The 16,452-nt window shown below is 42.5% G+C and overlaps 1 long non-coding RNA gene across 1 annotated transcript in view; it reads left to right on the top strand.

Annotated features, from left to right (window-relative positions):
- LOC310991392 overlaps positions 1-16,452 on the top strand; it is a 276,237-nt gene that overhangs the window by 202,961 nt on the left and 56,824 nt on the right. The window lies entirely within an intron of this gene.

The following is a 16,452-nucleotide window of genomic DNA, read 5'->3' as shown; positions in this document are numbered from 1 at the left end:
TTGAGCTGCATCTCAGTACGATGCTTCCACCTAGTGGCTACAGTGTGACCTACAATTTCACGCAACGCGTGAATCACGTGTTACGTGAGGGAAACGTCCAAATGAAACTAGTACCCACTGTATCTATAAAGGCAGCACCAGTTTCTATCAGATTAGAATTTACAGAGTTCAAACTGGATTTAATCAACTACAATGAAAAAAACATCAATGAATTAAGTCTGAAGTAAAATACATGTGTTGTATGTGCTCTTTCTTCTTCTGTGGTAATAACTGAATCTTTGTGTTTCTGTTTGTTTTCTCCATTCCTTCATTTCCTGAAACAGAAATTACATTCTCAAAACTCTAAGATCATTTGGTAAAACAGTGTTACAGTTCAGCACAACACCGTAGATCACTTGATAAAGAAAAAAAAACTTGTCCGGGCCCCACAACTAGTATCTAGTACTATTTAAATACTCTTTTTGGGAAGACCAGAGAGCAGGGCATTACAATAATCTAATCGACAGGTGATAAAAGCATGCATCACCACCTCCATACTGGCCTGAGAGAGAAACGGGCAGACTCTGGCTATATTCTTAAGATGATAAAAAACTATTTTTGTCATATTTTTGATATGTGGAAGAAAATTCAGCTCACAGTCAAAAATCACACCCAGATTTTTTACTGATTGTGTTGGTTTAAGATCTTGTAGTTTTGGTGAAAGACTTGTTGTCACGGTGTGTTAGATCATGGGTTAAAATATCCCTTTAATCATTTGCAAAGATGTACTGAGACATTTAGACATAAGACATTTGTAATTTGATGAAATGAATTAGAAATTCAATTCTGTTGTGAACAACTGCCAAGTGGTTTGGAGGTTTGTTTTGAGAATGTCATTTCAAGAAATAAGTCAAACCAATGGAGAAAAACAGTAAAACATCAATTACTGTAATTAACTCTGAAGTAACATACATATCTGCTCTTTCTTCTTCTGTGGTAATGTATCAATCTGTATATTTCTGCCTTTTTCAGTGAAAGATGATCCACTAGCCAGAAGTTAATCTGTATATTTCTGTATGCATTTGCTTCCCCAGGATCTGACTCCAGCAGTAACAGCAGTGACGATTCTGTCCGACCTGACTGTGAGTTTATTCAAACTGATCTTTGATCAGATTTGCTTAACTCCTTAAAACACCACTGAATTGATTCTGATAAAGTACATATTTGTGCTCTTTATTTTTCAGTAGTGACTGAATAACTCTGTATATTTATGTTCTTTACAGTGGGATGTGGTCCAGTACACGGATGGAGCTGTAATGGTAACAGATTTTCACTTCATCAGGTTTTAAAAAACAAGTCATCTAATCATCTACTGATCACCCTAATCAACAGTTTTATATTAAACTTCATTAGTGTCCAGAACCTGGAGGAGACAGAAACAGAGTCATCTATCTGATCAGAATTTACAGAGTTTAAACTGTGGGATTTAATCAACTAATTTAACAGAACTTCAGACCCTAATGTGTGGGTTTCATATAAATTTTGATCTATCCTTTTGGATTACATTAAGATTAAACTGTGTTCAGATTGAACCAGTTTTTACATTAAGTAGACACATAATACACAGTTTTAAAGGGATAGTTCACCCAAAATTCAAATTTCACTCATTATCTACTCACCCTCATGTCGACTAAAGGCTGGGAGAAGTTTCAGAGTCCTCCGTGGCTTCTCTGAGTTACGGGGGGGTCCGCGTAGCAGTATTTGTCCATAATGGTTGTGAATGGATACCACTTTTCTTCGTCCAAAAAGACACACCAAAAAACATCCAAATACCTCCATGCTGCTCATCTGTAATGTCCCTCTTGTATTGAAGCCCCGACATGAGAAATTGTTCCGAAAAAAATTAAATTAGTCTATATTTTAAGCTTGTTTGTAGCAGAAGTTCCCAGTGTCTCAGTTCACTGCTTTTCCTGTGTGCGAGATTTGCACTGACCGGCGGAACAATTTCTCATGCCGGGGCTTCAATACAAGAGGGAACGGCATGAAGGGCTATGTGTGCAGCTGGATGTGGTGACGTAGGGACGAGGACCAATAGATCCATGACGAGGGCGGGGGCTGCTAACTAACGAAGTTAGCCAAAATGACCGGATCACTTACTTCTGTTATGTTACGGTACACGAACCAAAATTGGGTACACAAATAGGGCTAAAAAGAGGTAAATGTTGCATATTATTATTATACTAGCCCTAACCCCTTCAACACCTGAAACAGATATAAATACCAGGTGATGGATCCTTTAATAATGATTAGTATGTGCTCTTTCTTCTTCCGTGGTAATAACTGCATCTTTGTGTTTCTGTTCTTTACAGTGGGAGTACCTCACGCCCGAGCATGGTAACACATTTAAATTTGATTTACTCTTCAGGATTTAATCCAGATTAAACTGTGTTCAAAATTAGGTTTAACGAACAGTCAGTCAGACAGTCAGAGCAGTATAAAGACTCTGAACATCTGAGTCAGAACGGTTCTGTTCTTTGATCAGATCTGGGTTTACAGTAGCCTATCTTAGATAAATGTTGGTCTCATTGATGAAATCTAACAATTGTGGAAGTCGCATTAGTTTGTTTGAATGAAAAGTGAAGCTTCGTGTGTGTATTGGACAGAAGAGCAGCGCTGCCTGGAGGCTCTGTAGCCTAACATGACGTGTGTACAGAAATCACCACATTTACATCAATAAATTAATGTTTTACAATGAACCAATCAGTCTGCATTACATTTTCTTTTCTTTTATTAAGTCATATAACATGGCGGCATTTTAATTAATTTAATTTTCTAATTTGTAGAGATTTCCAATTTGTTGTGCTTTCTGTTGTAAACAAAAAACATGAAACACGCATACACACATAAGACGCAGTAATCAGAAACCGGAATACTGTATTTATCATGTATAGCCTACGGGGAAACTGAATAACCAGGTTTCTTGAAGTTCATGTAAACACCATATCCCAAATTTGATCAAAATTGGGACACCCATCAAAACCGGGGTACTGAAGTACATGCAAACGCAGTCACTGATGAAACACATGTAACTTTATGAATCCTGTCTCTTCAGCTCAGAGTCAAACTGCTCACTGTAGAAACATGGAGGCTTCAACACTCACTGCACTTCATCCACAACTTTAACCTTCTTTCTCTTTACAGAGGGAAACAAGTTCCTGTCCAACCTCATCAGATCATCTGAGGAGGGCACCAGAGAGAATCCTGGAGGATTCAACTTGTGGAAACACGTCAAGGATGGCTCACCTGCGGCTGCACCTGCAATATAACACAACATGCTGCACAAATATTAAAACCTGCTTCTTGCCTAAAATTGCATAAATACCACACATATCCCATCACATCTATTAAGAAAACCTAATGCATAATCAAGAAAATAATCACAAAATGTACAACAAATAACTTTAAAGAAATAAGAATATTTCTCATAAATCAAACATAAACTTAGAGAATCACTTCCTGGCTAAAACACAGCTTGCTTTTTATTTGATTTTTTTCACATTTATGAAATAAACCACTTAATCTTCATGTGTGTGTTTCATTTTATTCAATACTTTATCACTTACTGTCAGTGAGTCTCTCTTTGACCACCATGAGTCTGACTGCAGCTCCAGAGATCATCTCTCCTCTACCTGTCTAAAATGTAATGGTTCATTTGATTCAAGTAAAATCACAGCAGATTCGATCTTTAGTGACTTCAGTAACAACCGGTGTTCAGGAACATGAAGCAGCCGGTCTACAGTGACAGGGAAATAAAACTTAGTGTGAGCAGTTATTGGCTGGTGGAGGGTTGAAAGAGAGAGGATGACGTGAAAAGATTATTCTTAGGTATGAAAGTTGAGTGCAGAGATCATAAGAAAACAGCTGCAGTTCCTCTCCTGACCACTAGAGTGAGTCTCCAACAGTGAGTCAGTCTCCATAGACTTCCATGTTGAAATGTCTTAAGTTCACATAACACTTTTAGTTTTAAACTCAACACTTGTGCCTCAGTTTGACACTGACACTGATTTAACAACTGGTACGTTACAGAGAGGAGAACAGGTTCTGTCCTGACCTCATTGTTTCTGGTTGGATTCACTTTGAGGACAAAGTTAAAAGCAAAGTCAAAGATCTTCTCTGTAGCACAGGTGACACCTGACAAAGAAACATGAAGAGAGGTTTACATTATTCAAAATAAGTGCATTTATATGAGAAATAATTGTAATAATAAAGTCAGTTCTAAATTAAAAACCGCAGCTGTTGTTGTCATATAAAGTCAGTCAGAGCTGTACAGAATCCAGTTCAGTCACTTTTTATTTTATTCATTGATTTCATTTTCTACATCTGATACATAACACACACACACCCCACCCCACCCACACACATTGTCCATCCATGGTAATTATAAAAACACTTCATTGAGTACTTCAGCTTCATGTATTTTTATGAGTTTTAATAATGATTTTCTTCTGCTTTAATCTGAATATAACTGATTATTTAGAGTCACATGTAACAAAGAGTGAGTTTAATATTCACTCCTGAGTAGCTCGGCCTGTCTCCACCCGTCTTCTCGTCCTCATGTTGGACAGTTCGTCTCAGTAGCTGCAGAAACAAACAACACGGTTGATCACTGATAGAAAGTATTGATCACTGATAGAAAGTATTGACCAGTGTATGGAATCACTTTCGTATCAAATCAATCCTGACAAAACCTCTTCAATGTCAAACAAAATTAAGAATGAAACTTTAAGAGAGAAAAAACTCACTAAAGCAAAAAACTGTAATCTCGAAAGCAAAATGTATAACTAGAAAACAAATTACAAACATAGTGGTCCTTAATTATTTGGATAGCCTATGTTTTTGTTTACTTTTCATGTATACTTTCATTGTTGTACAGTGGGTACTAGTTTCATTTGGACGTTTCCCTCACGGAAAGCGTGATTCACGCGTTGCGTGAAATTGTAGGTCACATTGTAGCCACTAGGTGGAAGCATCGTACTGAGATGCAGCTCAAAAGATTTGGGGGTAATTCCACGTTTGACCACAACGTAGCTGCAATGGAGAGTGGCGCTGTTCATATGCCATAGGTACTTAATTTGCAGCTGTGGTCGAGAGAGCTAGAGAGTGGATGGAGAGAGGGACCGCTACGCCGGTCAATCAGATCAATCAGAGTTGTTTTTTTATTGTTTCACAGTGGTTACAGTAGCCTACGTTCAACAGGATCAGTGGTTCTCAGCCTTTTGGGGGTCCCCTGCATATTGTTGATCTCTCCTGTAGCCTGGTCGGGCTCCAAGTTTGAGTAGTTTGAGTTCTGCAAGTTCTGGTGAATGTAACTATCCACTCACAGCCCACGATCGCTACGTCTGTGCCAGCAGCCTGGACCCGATGCTGCTGGACTCACGAGCGGAGCAATAATGCACATCTGTCAGCAGCTGCTCTTGAAGGGACAGATTAGATGCTGATTTTGTTAACAGTGACTTTGTTGCATCCAAACATTTAGCATATCTGTCAGGTGCTGTCTCTTATCCGGTACAAAGTGGGAGATGACAGAACTACTTTAATCGAGGGAAAGCTACATTGTTGCGAGTTGACTCCGGCCGGCGTGTGCACATGCACTAAGCCTGTGAATGTTCTCGTTTGTCCCGGACTCCCGGTCATAGTTATCTCAAGGAAATTTAAATCGAATGCAACTGGACTTGGTTATTTGTCTAGGTTTCACCTCTCATCCAAGAGGCTGAAGCATCTTGGATTACAAGTTACAGTTGCATTCGATTTAAATTTCCTTTCTGCTGTCAATTCGGTCATAGTTCATTTGTAACGTGTTTTCTTCATTCTTCATTAGGCTAATGTTAACACTAGAACCACCCAGATGGTCTCACACAGACGTTTGTGTTTTTCTTACGTAAATGACTTTGTTTACATTAAAACTACAGGTCTCTCAGTCCGTGACTTTTCCATGTGTGATGGTTTCTGAAGCTACAACTTACACAAATGAAACATTCGATTTCTGGGCATTTATACCTCGGGCCGACAATAGCTTATTTTTTTCTTCAATTACTGTTTTCATCTACAGTTATATTTATCATAATATGCCCAATTCGGGAGGGAGAGAGGGGGGGGGGGGGGGGGGTGCCGCGGTCACATTACATAATGTAACAGTTTCCAGAAAAATACAAAACAGGATATTTATTCATGTTACCCTCTGTTTAGGTAGATAAAGGTCTCAGTCACATTTGAATAAAAATAATGCAATTAGGCTAAATATCATAGGATCTTTTTTTTTTAAAGATAGGCCTATTTTATTTTTAGTTCCATAATTCAGAGATGATTTTCACTTAACGAAATGAAACGAAACAATGAAGCCTACAGTTTTGTCCTCCGGCTTATGAAAAGTGTGAGGAGAGGTAGCTATTGTAAGAACCGGTTTTTCTAAGCTGACTGAACAGCTGTGTGAAGTTCTGTGGGGGGCAGGGCTGTAGCCTACTTGAGTGAAGTGTCCACAAGCACACCTATTGATCAGAGATAAATGAAGGTGCTAATGTGTCGCTGATGTGTCTATGGTCCTACAGACCGCTGCATATAAACCCCACTGTAGCGATTTTCACCTATAGCCTCACTTTCAATAAAACACACACTATCATTCTATAGCCTAATTGCAATCAGTGAAATATATGAAATCAATATAAAACACAATTTAAATATGAGAGTTGCTGTTGCTCTAGTTTAATAGCGCTGCAGCTGCATTTGCCGTGCGCCCCTGTCTGTATGTGAACCTGTGTCTGTCTATGTGCAGGCAGAGATCAGAGATGGTGTTTTTTTTTTAATAACCATGCACCATCTCTCATCTCCGCCAGTCAGCCTCTCAACCTGCCGCCTCTCTCGCGTGCGGTGCCCGCACGTAAACACACGTGCCGTGGACACATTTATTTATTTATTTATTTTTTCTGTGGGAAACACTGATCAAGCTGTGCGTACGCACAACTCTCCGCAATATTCCATTGATACATCACACCGGACCCAAGAATGGTGCGGACATGAACACACCTCATATTCCACCCCCAGAATGCCTCACAACCATATATGGTCAGCACGTGCATAATTAAGTAGCCATGTGCGCTCTGTGGAGCGACAACAAAGTGACAACAAAGATAACGGGCGGAATTATGCTTCGGCGGACCTGCCCTCGCTTTTGAGGTTGGTTGTGAGAAAAATGCCTGCTGTCCAGACAACTGTGTGGGAGGTAGAGCCTTCAGTTACCGGGCTCCTTTACTGTGGAACCAGCTCTCTCCATGGGTCAGAGAGGCAGACACTCTAACTACATTTAAGTCTAGACTTAAGACCTTCCTTTATGACAGGGCTTTTAGTTAGGGCTGGTTCAGGTAGCTCTGAACCATTTTATAGCTACGCTGCTATAGGCTTAGACTGCTGGGGACACATCTGGTCACACAGAGCCCTCTCCTTTCCTCTCCTCTCCTCTCCTCTCCCCTCCTCTCCTCTCCTCTCCTCAGTATATTTTTGAACTGTCATTTTCTGTTGCACTTTGTAGTTTGGCCTTGGTGTCTCGCACTCTCTCTCTGTGTTTCCGCAGATCCACCGGAGCTCCATCTCTCTGCACCAGCCGCCGCCTACATCGCCCCCCTCCCACCCCTTCCCCTGCCGTTAGACCGGCCTCCCCTCCCTTCCCATGGACCAGTCTGCCACCCAGTCCTCCCATCGAGCTGACCGGCTCTCCCTGCCCCCCCCCCTCCCCTCACTAGAGACTGCCCTCATCAACCCCTGCTAACATTTCCATATTCCGCACATTCTGTGACAAACTGTAAACTGTTTTCTTGTCTGTAACAACATCTATTGCACGTCTGTCCGTCCTGGGTGAGGGATCCCTCCTCTGTTGCTCACCCTGAGGTTTCTCCTGTTTTTCCCTGTTAAAAGGGTTTCCATGGAGTTTTTCCTCAGTCGATGTGAGGGTCTAAGGACAGAGGATGTTGTTACGATGCCATGTAAAGCCCTTTGAGACAAACTGTTTGTAAAAACGGGCTATACAAATAAAATTGCCTTGCCTTGCCTTGCCTTGCCCTGCATTACACAAACACACACATACGGTATATATAGCCGCACATATAGGCTATATCAGTGATCGCCTCTGGGCTGGTTGCTCCTGCCCGGTCTGTACACTCCTCTCATCCTCACTTCAGCACCTGTCCTGGGCTGCACAGTGTCGGCTCGGCTCGCTCCTCGTTTTAAATGACTTTTAAAAGTAGCGTAAACAGCCTACTGTTCTCTGATTACTCATACGCATATTTAGTTAGGCTATAAGTTGCATTATTATTAGTTATAGGCCTACTTCATTCAATCAAAAAAAAAAGGACGGTGGAGCGAGCCAACACAGCTGCTGAAGTGGGGAGAGGAGTGGAGAGACTGGGCGTCCGCAGGGTTTTTGCAACTTGCGGATCAGTAAGGGCGGAGGACCGACATGACGGGGGTCTCAGTCTCCTGATACCTGTGCGGGCCAGGACCGCGGAGGTCAGCGAGACAGAGAACAAGTCCGCCCCGGCTGTAGTAATGCCTTGAGGAACGCACGTATCATTCCACCGCCGCCTGCCGCCACAGAGTGAAGCCTCTTTCCCCAGAAGGAGGTCCAGGTTGAACACAATTAATAAACGCAGGTCCCAAATAAACGCAGGTCCCTAATAAACGCCTGTTGATTTGAGCGATTTAAGCAAATAAACGCCCGGGCCTTTATTTGGTGTTTTACGGTAGGCTATTGCCCGTTCATTCATGAGAAATCATCCAGCTACACTCTCAGTCAAACAAGGTGGGGAATGAACACTACTGTAGCCTACAGTAGTTGGCTCATTTTAAAAACACACCGGCAGCATCACCCACTGAGTTAATTAGCTGCTGTGTAGAAAACCACGCTGTGGTCCATAATCGCGGTGCAGATGGGTGTGTTTGGGGCTGACAAGAGGATCGATAAAAGAGAGTGAGACGTATAGCTGCCGTCGTTACATTTTTCTCATGGAAAAACTATAGGCTACTGTATTATTATTATATTGCATTCCCCATTCGTGTTCACTTCTCCGTGCTGCTCTCTTATAGAGGCGCTCTGCTGCTCACAGATGCCACCTGGCGGTTGTTTGGGCACATTGCAGCTTCTGGTGAAAACACAATTACTCCTCCACAAAAAATCCGCGTGAGCCTCCCGTGACTCACGCGTGAATCTCGCGTGAAACCGTCCAAATGAAACTAGTACCCACTGTAGGAGTAAAGGGGGGAAAAATCCTATTTGGGTGTATTTTGGGCATATTCGATTAGTGTAAGGCTCATTTGCATATTCAAATTCATTTTCAAAGAAACTTGTAATACAAAAAATGTTACATTTCATGGATACTTTCATTGTGTAAAATTCCATTATGATAGCAGTAAAGGAAAAAAAAAAGCCCCATTGAGGTGTACTGTTTTCTGGCCTTATTGGCACCATAGACTTTATACAGTAAATCAATCTTGGATTGATGAGAATTAAACATATTTCCCCAACTAGGATTTCTTAGGACTTTTAGTATGTTGTTCTGGACACCTCATAGAAATGATGTATGGTGAAAAACATTCTGTTACAATTAGTCTGTCGGAAAACGCTATTTTGCCTGGACTACTGAGTTTTTGCTTGCAGTTCTGACACAAACCTCCCCATTGTCTTTGATTGATTTATTTTAGTTTGACATTGAAGAGGTTTTGTTTGGATTGATTTGTTACAAAAGTAATTCCATACAATGATAGATATAATATAACAATAATGTCTAAAGTGTAAACATGATGAAGGTGAAGACTTGAACGTAAACAGTGTAATGGGAAATTTTGGTATAGCATGTTATTCAGGTGTGTGCTTTAAGACTGGGGCACAAACATGTTATTCAAGTGAACATTCCTGTGCTGACAATTTATGTGGCCTTATCAGGGGAAGCAATATCCACACTTAGCAGGCCCGAGGTCAGGACCTGAAGGATCGCTTTGACACAGTGCCTGTGGATTTACCACTCTCACTATCAGGGGGTAAAGCCAGGCATGGCGCCATATATTTTGTCTGTTCAAAGCTTTGTTTTACTATAAGATAGCGTGTCTCTAAACTTCTTCAGCTCACTCACTCACTGACTGTACTCCTGTTCGGTTGTTTGTGTGTGACTCCATTCATGAATGCCTTTTATTAAAACTCAAGAAAGACAGCTGACGTGTCCACTCATCCTTTTTTAATATTTTGGTGAAGGAACAACATTTTTTGCCACCACAATTTGGCGACCACGAAGGGACCCCATCTGTGAGCGGATTTTTCGTTTCTGGACCGAAGGTGATTAAAGCGCACACCTCGGACTCCCCCGTCAAGGAAGGTTGAGAAGAGGGCCTGACGTCCGGAGGACTGAGAGTCCCCTCACCGTTCGGGGTCCAACGAACTCGGTGGCTACAGAAAACACCTCGCTGTCTTTTTCTGGTGAGTTTTGAGAAAAGAAAGGGCCAAAGTCCCGTCTCTACCTACTGAGTTCGCAGTAGTGGCGGCAGACGTGCCGGACAACTCGGCTTCCTATTCGGGGGAGGCCAAGTGTCAGGGAGCGGTAGACTTCCCTCAAGTCGAGGACTTGGGGCTTCAGGTTCTAGGAACCTGCAGTAAGCCAGACCCGGGAGTCTGAGGCACTTAGGGGCTACAACACTAAGACAGGCGGAGTAAGGAGAAGAAACAATTTTGACTGTCTGGAGAACTACAATTTAATTTTGAGAAAATAATTAAAGTCGGAATCCGGTTAAAGTTAAAGAGTAAATTTAAAATTAAAATTTAGCAGTGCTACTCTTCTTCTCTTTTCTTTAAAACAGAAAATAATCTAAATTGCGGTTATTCTGAAATTAAATCTAAATTTATTATGCTTAAAGATTTTAAAGATTCAAATTTGAACGGTGAGTAAGTAAGATAATCTAAATCTGAGTGGCCTACTGTTTTTCTTTTGTGAAAATTAAACTTGCAAACGTCTGAGAGAATACAATCATGGGAACGAAACAAAGCAAACCCTCTGGATGTAATCTATCCGAGGGACCAGATTACGAAGCCCCAAATATAAAGTACATGACAGATAACTATGGAGAGGAAGCCATAGCCCAATTAGATCTGTGGGTCAGAGAATTTAAAATTTCCAAAAATGGGCAGCCTGAGCGTTGAAGAGTTAAAGGCTTTAAATGCGAGACTGCTGCGTCGGAATAATAAAAGCAAGAAGGGAATTAGGATAAATTGGAAAGCTTTTGACATGTGGATGTGTGAAGCAGAGTGTAGGCAGGGCTCCAACAGGACCGTGCCCCAGTGTCTGAAGCTGGATCCAGACCTGGACTCGACTGCACCGTGCCATCCACCTCCACCCCCACCTTCATCGTCACTTCAGGATGTTTCTCCTCATCATCATCATCACCAGCAGCAGCAGCTCCCACCCTGCCTGGCGCTCCCCAAGCCCGGGGAAAAAGAACAATGTGAGCAGCCCGTGTCCATGCCATGGACAGTGGCTGGTTAGTGGAGGCTTATGCCATTGAAGCAGTCTTGACTGCAGAACTGATAAAGAACATGGACAGTGGTGACAGAGGGGGCAGCTGTGGCCGCGACCGCCAACTCCACCCGCGACGCAGGTCTCAGAACCGAGGCCGGGGCCATGCCGGCTGCGGACGCGGAGCAGCAGGTCGCGGCAACGAAAGGGGGGGCCGATGCTTTCGGTGTGGCAAGATAGGACACTGGGCACGGTACTGCCCCAATGAGAGGAGAGAGAGGGTGAATTGGGACTCACTACTATATGGTGGAAGTGCAGGCCGGGACGGGTCTGGTGGAGACACTGGGCCGGCAGCTGGGAGCGCATTGGAAACACGTGAGAACACCTACACTAACACACACACTGATACACATGCTGCACGCCGTAACACTGATACTGACACTGAGCTCATGCTAGAAACAGTTCAGAGCCTCGAAGCAGAACTACAACACACACAACTAGAACCTAGGTACACAATGATGATAGACATGTTGAAATATCTGGATCGGGTCGAATCCGGGGCCACTGATTCTAGTTAAGCAGCTGTGAATTTGATAATAAATAGCTTAAACTCAGCACCACGTATCAGTAGACAGTTGGTGTGGGAGGGAAGTTTTTAGCTCCACTAAAATGCATTTGATCCTAATTTGGGAAACATTTCCAGTTTTAAATTTATGAAAAATGATTTTATTTGTTTATTAGGGTTATCTTTGATTTGTACACCAACGGGGTATAAGTGAGATAAGGGTAAAAAACTATCAATGCTTTTCCACCACCCCGACACACAAATCATGCTGGGGGAAAGTACTCTCCCCCTGCTCTGTTGTGCTGCAGCTCCGAGCACACACACACATTGACGTCACATGCCTGCGCTGCAGTACACACATACACTCCTATTATGACAGTAGGAGTATCACTGATTAAATAATGCTAGGCGGGGATTGTTTGAATGCAAATAGGTTATTTTGAGATAATGTTAAATGTATTGCCTCAACAATCTGAACCACACATCTCATTGGTGAATCCTGCATGTACAAACTTGGAAAATTGGGTAGAGAAGCTAAATGCTTCCTCAAACTAGAAGGCTACAGCTGATCCTCAGGTGCACTTTAAAGAAGTCCTGAGGGCAAATTGCAAATTGTTGAATAATGATGTTGAAGTTGAGGATGAGATCATATTTTTCTTTGACTATCCCAATTTTCACATAGACAAGAAACTGTTTAAATCTGTTGAAGAGATCTCGGAATTAAAAGATATTCTCAGTCATCTCTGGGCTAAAAGTAAGCATGACGTTTCTGATTAAAAACAATTATGAGCCTGTTGTTATAACGATTAGCCTAAATCACACTGTTTTGTCCCTGTTGTAACCAGTATCCTCTCAGACATGAAGCAGTTGAAGGCTTTAGGCCTGTGTATGATGCTTTGTTGAAAGCTGGTGTGATTGTGCCATGTGCTGGTTCTCCAGTGAGAACCCCCATTTTTTCTGGTGCATAAGATTCGACCTGAGGGCGAGCCTGCGGAGTGGAGATTTGTGCAAGACCTGCAGGCTGTAAAAGTTGCTGTGCAGGCCAGGGCGCCGATGGTACAGAATCCGTACACAATTTTGTTTAGAATTCCAACAAATAGTAAATGGTTTTTAGTTGTTGATCTTTTTAAACGCTTTCATGTAAGTTTGACAGTCAATTTTGGTTTTGCCTTTTGTTGGTGGGAAGGTGTATGCGTTTTGCTCGGTTGTGTCAGGGTTGGTGTAAATCTTCAACGATTTATTGCTTTACTCTGGGGGACAGCCTGGAGCCTCTGGTGTTGCCAGAGAAACGTGCTTTGTTGCAGAATGGTGATGGTATCTTGATTGCAAGTGAGACCAGAGAGAGATGCGTTAAAGCTGCTCGGGCTCTTTTGACCCATCTGGGTGAACAGGGGCACTAGGCCAGCCTGTCCAACATGTAGTTTGTTGCCACAGAGGTCACATCTTGGGTCACATGATCTTAACAGAGGGAAGATCCCCCTCATCCAAAAAATAAATGAATAAATACATTTCAATTCTGTAAATTCATTAAAAGTGATATACTTTTTGGCCATGAGAAGCTAGCAGACAATGGGTCGCTCGTTGTGCAGTAATTTAGGCACCATTCGCAGCAATTGCTTATGGACAAGGCCTAAAGCTCAGACCCTGTCACTTAGGTTTGACACTGACGACTGTGGAGGCTGACAAAGTGTTGTAGTGACTTTAAAGTAGCTTTACAAAGCACCTCCAGTACTTGGACTGACTGACTGCTCATGACCTTTGACCAGGACTGTTGACGAGAAGGAGGGATTCTGACTTCTGTCATGTACTGTTTTTAACCCTGTTACTCTCCTTCCAACAGCTGAGGACGGAAAGCCACATGACCATGTGGCCATCATAATGTATGTTTTTCTCCCACAGGCCAGAGTTAAAGGATACTCTACTCAGTATTTTTTTTTTTTTGAAGAGTGTTAAATTTTCAGGATGTTGGACATATTTGGGTGAATGGAGACGACTTCAACAGGAAAACCTAAATGATCAGCATTAATTGATATTTCTTTTTGGTTGAACTGCTGGTACCGACATAACAAATTGCTGTGCGAAAGTTCACGTAAACAACATTGACATTTTCTCTCTAGGTGATACCAGGACAGATGCAGCTGCAGTCGCAGCTTCAAGGCTACTTTTGTCTCATTAAGTATGTGTCCGTTGTTTTTCTCTAACACCCCCGTTCCATCCCCACAGTTGTGGCTACCGCTGAGATAGCCAACTTGTTGATATGAGCCTCTCTGGCAAGAGAGGGCCGTGTGGAAAACCAGAGAACAGCAGTCTCTGCTGTTTCCCTTGTTTATGTTTTCTCCACAGTGTGTGAAGTTGACACATGGGTTGAACCATGTGTCAAAAAGGGGGAAGGATGAATGATTGAAGTATGTATGAAATCACTGGCCAGTGTGTGGATGAATGATGTGGTATTGTGCATTCTCGTTGTTGTCTGTTTGTTTGTTTTTTCCTGTTGTTTGTTTTTCGTATAAATTTTACCAACAGGTGGAGGTTGCCCTACAGGGCCAGCAGACACAGAGCTGTGTGACCGCAGGTCAGGTGACTACATCGTGGTGAACGACCATGACATCCCTGTAAGCAGCTCGGGTGCGGCCTAAGGGTGGCGACCAGCTTCCTGCTGGTTATCTCCATCACCGCGTGGCTGTCGGTGCTGTTACTGAAGGAGATCTACAACCGCAGGACGAGCAACAACGTCATGACAGATTCACCTCACCCAGGCCACAAATCTACACCACACGCTTTGCATTCTGGTGAAGACATCTGCTGTTACCGTGAGTAACACAACATCGAGCTGGAGGACAACGTCGGATGCAGGGCAGTGATGAGAGCTGCAAGGGTGCTGACCAACGCAAGCTGCCGTGCTTGCGCTGCCCTGTCACATGACAAAGGTAACTCTGTGCCGTTGAACACCTCTTCCTAAAATTCTGGGGGCAATGATTGCTTTTACCCAGAATGACATGGCCCTGCACTCGTAGTTCACAACCCGACAGAGGAACGGCTGAGGATTCAACGCAACTGTTGTGAGTTACGAGGGGCTGAAGGTTTGTTCCTGGAATGTTTCCACAGTTGTTTTGAAAACAACTCCACTTTTCCCAAAGGACCACAAATCCTACTACTCAGAGAAGCGCAGTTTGTTCACTCGGGATCGTGTTACACCCAGAGAGCAGTCTCTGGGTACATCAGCACGTGGACAACCTGTGGTGGCGACAGGTAATGTGGGACGACAACTTGGACATCTTCAGATGTGACCTGATATGGTCGCAGGTTTCAATTCTCATAAACATTGACTTTAGGATCACTCTCACTCTCACAAGAACTACAGAGTTGCGGGATGAGCTCCTTTAAGTTTCCATATTCAGTGTTGATAATTTTTCACATTGAGTGATGTAAACAATAAAGTTGTTTTTTTTATGTTTTCAGTTTAAGATAATCACAAAGCACCATGTTTGGTTTTCATGCATTGCTATATGTGTGAGTTTGATGTTTTTGCTTATCTTTAACAGTAGTATTTTATCATTGCTTGTGATTTTGTTTCTACTGCTGGACATGACGGTGATTACTGAAAGTCTGAATTTCACAAACACAGTTTTGATATCTCTGATTGTTTCATGTTTTTGGTTATTCGTACCATTGGTGAAATCAGTGATGGACTGGAATGACGAGTGGGTTTCCCCCCTTTTGGGGAGGACGATGAGTTGCTTTAACTTTGTATTTTGCCTTAATCATTCCTCACTGATGTGCAACTTATGTTTTTATGCGTGTTGTTCTGAACTGTATTGGAGCTGTCATGTCCTGTTGATGTATGAGAGGGAATCAAGCATTAGCCTTGTCACGAAGGGTTAACTCATGGAGAAGTGTGTGCCAGGACATGTGAAAAGAACTGTTACATTTTGCTTTCTTTTATTATTAGTCTAATTACACTCGTGTAATCAATGTTAGTGATTTCTACTTATAGTTGAACAACGGTCATGGTTTTTGGAGATGTTTGATTTATCAGCTTACACCGTGTTATGATTGTAATCTTTTTCCTTACGTTTTTTAGTCTCACAGTTTGATTTGATTTGTTTTGTGTTATTCTGGGTCTTCTGCATATTATTTGAAGTAGTTTAGTTTAGTATTGATTATGGGATTTTTTCCTCATCATATTCGAGGTTTTTCCCCTTTTATCTTAAGTTAAGAGCAGCTAGACGGATGAGTCTTTTACCCTCCTCTTGTCAAGTGAGGGGAGGGGTTTTGGCTCGTCTGTGCCTGTGACCTGGGGTCCTCTGCCTGGGGTCTGTAAACTCCCGAGTTGGAGACTGGGGGTGCTGGCGTTTGGCTGGT

This window comes from Trachurus trachurus (genome assembly GCF_905171665.1).
Source record: "Trachurus trachurus genome assembly, chromosome: 9".
Lineage (NCBI taxonomy): Eukaryota > Metazoa > Chordata > Actinopteri > Carangiformes > Carangidae > Trachurus > Trachurus trachurus.
This window is presented reverse-complemented; position numbering and strand designations above follow the sequence as displayed.